This window comes from Euphorbia lathyris, chromosome 5 (assembly GCF_963576675.1).
Source record: "Euphorbia lathyris chromosome 5, ddEupLath1.1, whole genome shotgun sequence".
NCBI lineage: Eukaryota > Viridiplantae > Streptophyta > Magnoliopsida > Malpighiales > Euphorbiaceae > Euphorbia > Euphorbia lathyris.
The window spans coordinates 55,121,727-55,130,495 of record NC_088914.1 but is presented as its reverse complement, the minus strand read 5'-3'; the positions used below and the strand labels follow the sequence as shown (position 1 = coordinate 55,130,495).

At 35.2% G+C, this 8,769-nt stretch overlaps 1 non-coding gene across 1 annotated transcript; it reads left to right on the top strand.

The window, feature by feature from the left end:
• Positions 1-8,254: 8,254 nt before the first annotated feature.
• On the top strand, positions 8,255-8,361 carry LOC136231612 (small nucleolar RNA R71). Its single transcript, XR_010689985.1, has one exon. It is a non-coding gene; the product is annotated as a small nucleolar RNA R71 (small nucleolar RNA).
• The last annotated feature ends 408 nt before the right edge of the window (positions 8,362-8,769 follow it).

The following is an 8,769-nucleotide window of genomic DNA, read 5'->3' as shown; positions in this document are numbered from 1 at the left end:
ACCCTACTTTTGAAGAAATGCTAAAATCAGTACTTAGGTAGATAACTTAAGAATTGAAGGCATGTGATATTTTGTAGCTTGTAGTTTTTCTTTCGTTCTAACCCAATTTTTTACAAATTATCACTTAGTTTGTTACCTAACCCGAGTTTTTGCAAAGCTCACATTGAGTTTTTGTTTTCTTCTAGCGCTTTCTCTTTGTTTATGGCATTATAGTAGCAAGCCAAAAGCCTAAGAAGTGAATGAGTATCACTATTCAAAAGAAAAAGAAAAACAGAAAAAGAAAAAGAAAAGAGACGAACAAAAAGGGGAGAACTTCGTTCCCCAGTTCTTAAAATTAGAACGTCTCAGAAAAAATATATATGTAAAGAAATAAAAAGCTCAAATAACTTCATATTTGCTAAAGCCATTTTTAAACTTTGTTTTTCTAGCGCTAGAACTCCTAACCTTTGTTGTACCTTTAACCCTCTAACCACATTACAACCCCAATTCGAGGCTATTTTTTATATCATCGGAGTCATGTAGCGTAGTAGAGGAACTCAGATGAATGTGCAAAGTCAACGTAATCCTAAGCAAGAACATAAGCCGAGAGTAAATACTTTAGCCACTAAAATTGTGTGAATTGAGTGAACTACCTATGGTGAGGTGTTTTACTTAGATATCCCCTTAAGCTCGTTTAATTGAACATGTATCATTTTCTTAATAATATGACCTGTGATAATTGAAATGCGGCTTTTGGATATCGTGTCTCTACTTTGTACTTCCGAATGCATGTAATTACAGATGCTCAAAATTGTGTCAAGCACCTAGTAAAACCGGGAGGTTTCCTAGCTTGCTTGTGATTGCGGGTTTAGTTTTTAGTTTACTTGGCGTGTGAAAAATGCTTGAAACGTCCAACTTCTTCCTCTGAATGAATGTCGAAATAAGCCCCGCAACTAATACGAAGGCGATTAGCCTCGGTGACAGCCGGCTTGTGTCCAACACGCTTTGCTCTAGGCATGGTTATGGTGGTTAGGGTTTGGAAAAATAAAAGATGAAAAAGAGAAAAGCTTGAGGTTGAAGATGAAGTAGAAGTTGTATGGAGACTTGAATTTGAAAGGTTTAGGTGATTGAAAAGGGTAATGAATAAATTGGGAAGAGTAAAAGTAAGGTATTGGGAAGAGGTTAGAGTAGGGGATTGGTTAAAATTTGAGGTGATGTAAGGTTTGTGTAAGTAAAAGGGATATATAGGGTTGAATAGGAAGAGTAATAGGTAGAGTAGGAATAGGAAGAGGAATAGGTAGAGTTGGAATAGAAAGGGGTTGAAAAATAGGCAAAAATCCGGACTAAGGAGTGCATGAACTTCGCGTGTCGCGACCGAGGACGTACAGCCGCGGCCGCGGTACGCGTTTTTCAGAGAATTTTTCTCTGATTTTCTGAGGGATTTTTGCTGAAGTTACCGAGAATCGTATCATTCTCGGCCGCGGATCACCCCCTGGTCACCCAAATTCTGCATATTAACTCCATGTTGTGTAATTTCTTGATAAATTCTATCCTGATCTCCTTGAAAATATAATCTGTACTTAAAAACATAAATGTAAAACATTAAATGATAAGGAAAACCAAAGGTTTATCCTTATTAATGGAAAAATAAATGAAAATGCTTAAATTAATGTATGTTAAATGAATCATTATTTTAGGAATTAAAACTTAGTTATGAACATTTAATTAGTCATGAATTTACTAAAGTTTCATTTAATAGATTCATTAGTGTAGAATAATGAAAATAATGATAGTTTAACCATATAACCAAAAACAGGATATAATGCAAAAGAGAAAGTTTTATTAATTGGAAATATGTACAACATATATACAATCGAAAGAAACAAAGTTATGTTAGAAATTCGTCCCTTTCAATCGGGATTTTCTTAGCCCTATAGCGGTCTATTTTCATCTGCACGAAGGCTTGACGTTCTGGTGCAGAAAGAAAATTTGGGCCTGATCGAAATACTCGTTTTACTAGACCTTCATATTCTAAAAATTCATAGTCTAGCGTCGGAAAAGATTCAGCATCACTCCAAGGAACAGAAATACTTCCCTTGGTCCCTAGAATTATTCCACATATGATATTCCCGAATCCAACCTTCTTAGCCTTGGATCTAGACGCGGCAACAAGACCCTCCTTCAGAATCTTTGAAGAATCAACCACGTTGCCTTGAAATATATCTCCAAGTACATAAAGATCAGTTTCTAGGACGACACTACTGAACATGCGACCGAACAGACTGTGACTCAGAAATTTATGCAAATACAGCATAGAGTTGGAGTGAAAAGACTGATTGTAGGCAAGTTTAGGATTGAAAGGCTAGATGCCGGTGAGCATTCGCCAAATATCAGTGGATGTCATGTCTCTTCCATGATGACGTTTGATATTATCCTTTATGGGAAAACCAAACCAAGCATGTAATTCAGGATATCCAAAAGTAAAAGTTTTGCCATCCCGACGAAAGCTAAGACGCACCCGACGCTTGTTAACAAAACGAACCGTGTAGAAGAATTCTAATATCCAGTCTCCAATTATAGGAAACTTCATATCAACAAATCTGGTCCATCCTAAACGTTCCATGTAGCGACTCATATCGTCTTTAATTCCCAGTTGATCGTTAAGAAAGTCATCCATGTATAGCATTCCTACAAAGAATGTGTATCGAAGCCTCAAGAAGCGCCTTCCCTCATCATGATTGAAGATAGGAAAGTTACATCCATAACGCTCTGATATATCAGTATGTTTATTGCGTGAAGCAACAACTTTCTTAGATGGTGTGTTTGTAAAAGTCATGGTGTTTGGAATGAGTAAGGAAGCAAAAAAAAAAGTGTTCTGAACTTATTTTCTGGGTAGATGAATTGTAAGAAAATCAGAGAATTGTTCTGACAGAGATGAAAAGAATGTGACAGAAAACTGAACCTCTAGAACCTATTTATAAAATCCTAGGATGAAAAAGAGGTGTTGTTTTGAAGTGAAAAGGCATAAAATCAGACCTCTTAAAAATGAAGAAACTCAATTTTTCGTTTCTGAAAAGTTGTGTCTGCTGGAAAATGAAGAACACAGGTCTGATTTCTGCAGAAATTCACCGTGTCGCGACCGAGGATTCTGAGCCGCGGTCGCGACACGCTAATTTCCTTGCGGAAATCAGGCATCAAAACCTCTATTTTCTGATCCTCTATCGAGAATCCCTATCCTCAGTAAGTTCAGAATTTTTCCTGTCTATTTGAAATCTATTAAAGTCAGAATTCTCAACTGAGAATCTCAAATCCTCTGTAAGTTCAGAACTTCCCTAGCTAACTAGAAATACCCAAATTCTCAACTGAGAATTTTAAATTATCTATAAGTTCAGAAAATTCCTTATCTTTTTAAGAATTCTAAATATGTGAATTCTCAACTGAGAATTCCATATTCTCAACTGAGAATCACAAAATTTCTTCTAATTCACATTAAATTCCTAAAAATTAATTAAAAATCATGACTTGAATATATTTTTTATATATCTAAAATTCTAACATAAAATGATATAATCTAAAACAAAATAAAATAAAAATAATAAATAAATAAAAACTATGTGTAGAAAAACGAAATGATTTATATGTCAGGAAATCTTATTACGAAATTAGTTCCTATTTCGGAAATATTTTCGTAATAAATTTTACATCTATTACCATTAACTTTGAAACGATTGTCGTTAGTTTCCTCAAGTTCTAAAGAACCATAGTCGAATGTTTTGATGACTAAATACGGTCCGGTCCATCTGGACTTAAGTTTTCCTGGAAATATACGAAGCCGTGAATTAAATAACAGCACCTTATCTCCAACATTAAAGTGTTTGACTTTGATTTTGGCATCGTGCCATTTTTTCACTCTTTCTTTATAAATCCTCGCATTTTCATACGATAGATGACGTAACTCATCTAACTCATTTAAATTGAGCAAACGTTTCTTTCCTGCTTGTTGTAAATCAAAATTAAGTTTTCTAATAGCCCAATAGGCTTTATGTTCTAATTCTACTGGCAAATGCCATGCTTTTCCATATACCAAACGATATGGAGTCATTCCTATTGGTGATTTAAATGCAGTACGGTATGCCCATAGCGCATTATTGAGTTTTTGTGACCAATCTTTTCTTGATGATGAAACAGTTTTCTCTAGAATCCATTTGAGTTCTCTATTTGAGATCTCCGCCTGACCATTTGACTGAGGATGGTATGGCGTTGACATGCGGTGGCGTACTCCATACCTTTTCATAAGTATATCAAAATTTCGATTGATGAAATGGGTACCGCCATCACTAACAACGAATCTAGGACAACCAAATCTACAAAATATATCGTCAAGAAAATTAACAACTATTTTAAAATCATTCGTAGGGGTTGCAATTGCTTCAACCCACTTCGAAACATAATCAACGGCTACTAATATGTAAGTTTTACCATTGGAAGACGGAAAAGGTCCCATGAAATCAATTCCCCACATGTCGAAGATTTCAACTTCCAATATGTTTGTGAGGGGCATCTCATCTTTCCTTCCTAAATTTCCCGTTCTTTGGCATTTATCACAACGAGTAATAAATGAACCAACGTCTTTAAACATCGTAGGCCAAAAGAAACCACATTCCAATATTTTAGCTACCGTTTTATTAACTCCATTATGTCCTCCATATGAGCTGGAATGACATTCCGTTATTATAGATTCATATTCATTTTCTCCAACACATCTCCTAATTATCCCGTCACCACATGATTTGAATAGAAAGGGATCTTCCCAAAAATACTGTTTAATATCGAAGAAAAATTTCCTCCTTTGTTGGAAAGATAATCCTTCCGGAACAATATCGGTTGCAAGATAATTAGCAATATCTGCATACCATGGTGACATGACACTTTCTACTTGATAGAGATGTTCATCGGGGAAATCATCTCGTATACCGATAGTTTCACCTATAGGACCGTTTTCATCTTCTAGTCTTGATAGATGATCGGCGATAAGGTTTTCTACTCCCTTTTTGTCTTTAATTTCTATATCAAATTCTTGTAACAACAAAACCCATCTAATCAGACGCGGTTTTGCATCTTTCTTAGCAAACAGATAACGTAAAGATGTGTGATCTGTATAAATAATAACTTTAGATCCTAACAAGTATGACCTAAACTTATCACATGCAAATACTACGGCTAACATCTCTTTTTCTGTTGTTGTGTAATTTAACTGTGCACCGGACAATGTGTGACTTGCATAATATATAACATGTAATCTTTTATCCTTTCTTTGACCTAAAACACATCCTACAGCTAGGTCACTTGCATCACCCATGATTTCAAAAGGTAAATCCCAATCGGGTTTAGCAATTATGGGTGCACTGACTAAAGCTGTTTTCAATGTCTCGAAAGCTTTAATGCAATCTTCATTAAAATCGAAGGTTGAATCCTTCATAAGCAAATTAGTAAGTGGTTTGGAGATTACAGAAAAGTTTTTTATAAATCGTTTGTAAAAACCTGCATGTCCTAGAAACGATCTTACTCCATTGACAGTTGTTGGTGGGGGTAATTTTTCTACTACTGAAGTTTTTGCTCTATCCACTTCTAATCCTTTTATATTTTATGACCTAAAACAATTCCTTCATCAACCATGAAATGACATTTTTCCCAATTTAATACTAAATTCGTTTCTTCGCATCTAGAAAGAACTTTATCTAAGTTTTTTAAACATGCATCAAAAGAATCTCCATAAACTGAAAAATCATCCATAAATACTTCTATGATATCTTCGATGAAATCATTAAAAATTGCAGTCATACAACGTTGAAAAGTTGTTGGTGCATTACATAGACCAAAAGGCATTCTCCTATATGCAAATGTTCCATAAGGACATGTGAAGGTTGTTTTATCTTGGTCATCCGGGTAAATATATATTTGAAAAAATTCGGAATAGCCATCAAGAAAACAATAAAATGCATGACCGGCTATCCTTTCGATCATTTGATCAATGAAAGGTAAAGGAAAATGATCTTTCCTAGTTGCCTTATTTAGGTTCCTATAATCTATACAAACTCTCCAACCGGTCGTGGTTCGCGTAGGTATTAATTCACCTTCATCATTCCTTACTACAGTTATGCCTCCCTTTTTGGATACACAATGGATTGGACTAACCCATTCACTATCCGAAATAGGATAAATGATTCCATTGTCTAAGAGTTTAGTAATCTCATTTTTGACTACTTCTTTCATATTCGGATTTAAACGTCTTTGTCTATCCGCTTTAGGTGGCTTATCTTCTTCTAAGTGAATCCTATGCATTACAATACTAGGATTAATTCCTTTTAAATCTGAAATCTGCCATCCCATACTTCCTATTCTATTTCTAACAACTTCTTTCAATTTTTCTTCTTGATTTTTTGTTAATTTGTTAGAGATGATTATAGGTAGAGTATCACTTCCGCCTAGGAAAGCGTATCTCAGATGGTTTGGTAATTCTTTAAGTTCTAATTTTGGTGGAACTACTACTGAAGGCGGAACTGGTCCATCTTCTCGAATCAAAGGCTCTGGGTCCTTATCTTCTAATTCTTCACCCATTATAGGTTCTATTATTTCTTCTCTTTGAACAATATCATTAACACATTCTTCAACTAAATCAAGCTTCATACAGGCGAAATCCTCCATAGGATATTTCATCGCTTGATTCATATCGAACTCGATCTTATCGTCACCTATTCTTAAAACTACTTTTCCTTCCGACACATCAACTAGAGCACGTCCCGTGTTCATGAACGGTCTACCAAAGATTAGCGGACAATTAACATCATAAGCAAAATCTAAGATAACAAAATCAGTAGGAAAAATAAATTTGTCAACTTTTACTAAAACGTCTTCAATTATACCATATGGTCTTTTAGTGGATTGATCCGCTAATTGCAAAACCATATTGGTACGTTTGATGTCCTCTTCTAAACCTAATTTTTCAAAAATAGACAATGGCATCAAGTTTATACTAGCTCCTAAATCACAAAGACAACTTGGGAATTCCATATTTCCCAATTTACACGGAATGGTAAAGCATCCGGGATCTTTGAGTTTAGTAGGTAATTTGCTTGATACTATCGAACTACAATCTTCAGAAAGTGAAATGGATGAAATTCCTTCCCAACTAATCTTTTTTGAAATTAAATCTTTCAAGAATTTTCCATAGTTAGGAATTTGCGTAATTGCATCCATGAATGTTAAATTTATATGCAAATTTTTAAGTTTATCTAAAAATGATAAAAGTTGTTTATCATGGTCCTTATTTCGGACCCTGTGTGGAAAAGGTGGTTTTAGTACAAAAGGTTTCGTACCAGAGTCAATTGGTGTATCTTTTTGTTTTAACGTATCTTCGTTGGATTTTGGTAAATCATTTCCAGGTAAAGTTGAATTTTCGGGCATTTCCGGACCTAAGTAGTTTTTCCCCGAGCGAAGAGTGATAGCCTTAACATGCTCTTTCGGATTTTCTTCCGTTTGGCTGGGAAGACTTCCCTCTTTGTGGGATGGAATTGATTTAGCAAGTTGTCCAATTTGAACTTCCAAATTATGGATGCTAGATGATTGGTTTTTGATAAGCTGATCGAATTTACTTTCGATCCGTTTAAAACCTTCGTCTTGATTACTTACCTTTCCATTCATAGCATCGATAAATTTGTCGATTTTTGAAGATAAAGTGCTAATCGTATCTCTTGTTTGATTTTGATAATTATTTACACGATATTGATTAGCATTTGCATTATTATTATTATTACTATCTTTCCAGTTAAAGTTAGGATGATTTCTCCATCCAGGATTATAAGTATTAGAATAAGGATTAGTAGTTTGGTTTTGTCCTTGGACAAAATTTACCTGTTCTATCTCATTCATACCTTCGTAATCAATGTCTGTTTGGATCGGATCATTAGGATCGCATGGTGCCATAAACCTATCAATTTTGTGCGATAAAGCAGAAAATTGGGCTTGTAACATCGCAACTGGATCAAGATTCATTATACCTTTAACCGATGATGTACCTGAGGATGATGGTTTCGCCATTGGTATATGTCCACGCTCTGCGGGCCACATACTGCTGTTGATTGCCATTTCCTCCAAAAGTTCTCTTGCTTGGGCGGACGTCTTCTTCATAAATAACCCTCCAGACATAGCATCTAATGAACCTCTAGTTGTAGGATTTAATCCATTATAGAATGTCTGCATTAAAAGTGCATCTGGCAGTTGGTGGTGTGGGCATAAACGTTGAAGTTCTTTAAAACGTTCCCAAGCCTCATAAAGAGTTTCATTATCATTTTGGGTAAAAGATGTCAATTCTTTGATGACTCTTGCGGTTTTTGCTAAAGGAAAATATTTTGATAAAAACGCTTGGGCTAATTGGTCCCAAGTTTCAAATGTTGCAGCAGGCATAGAAGTTAACCAAATTTTTGCCTTATCCTTCAAAGTGAAAGGGAAGAGGCGAAGTTTGATTGCTTCGGCTGTTACATCGGTAATTTTAAAAGTGTCACAAATTTCTAAGAAATTTGTCAAATGGGCATTAGGGTTTTCGTTAGGTAGTCCGTAAAATGTTACGTTGTTTTGCAACATATTAAGCAAAGCAGGCTTAATTTCAAATTGATTTGCGTTTATACGGGGTCTAACTACACTATTAGTTACACCGGCCATTCCTGGCCTAGCATAATCCATAAGTGTCGGTGGATCGGCCATATTTTCTGGCTGGACTACTTTGGTTTTTAA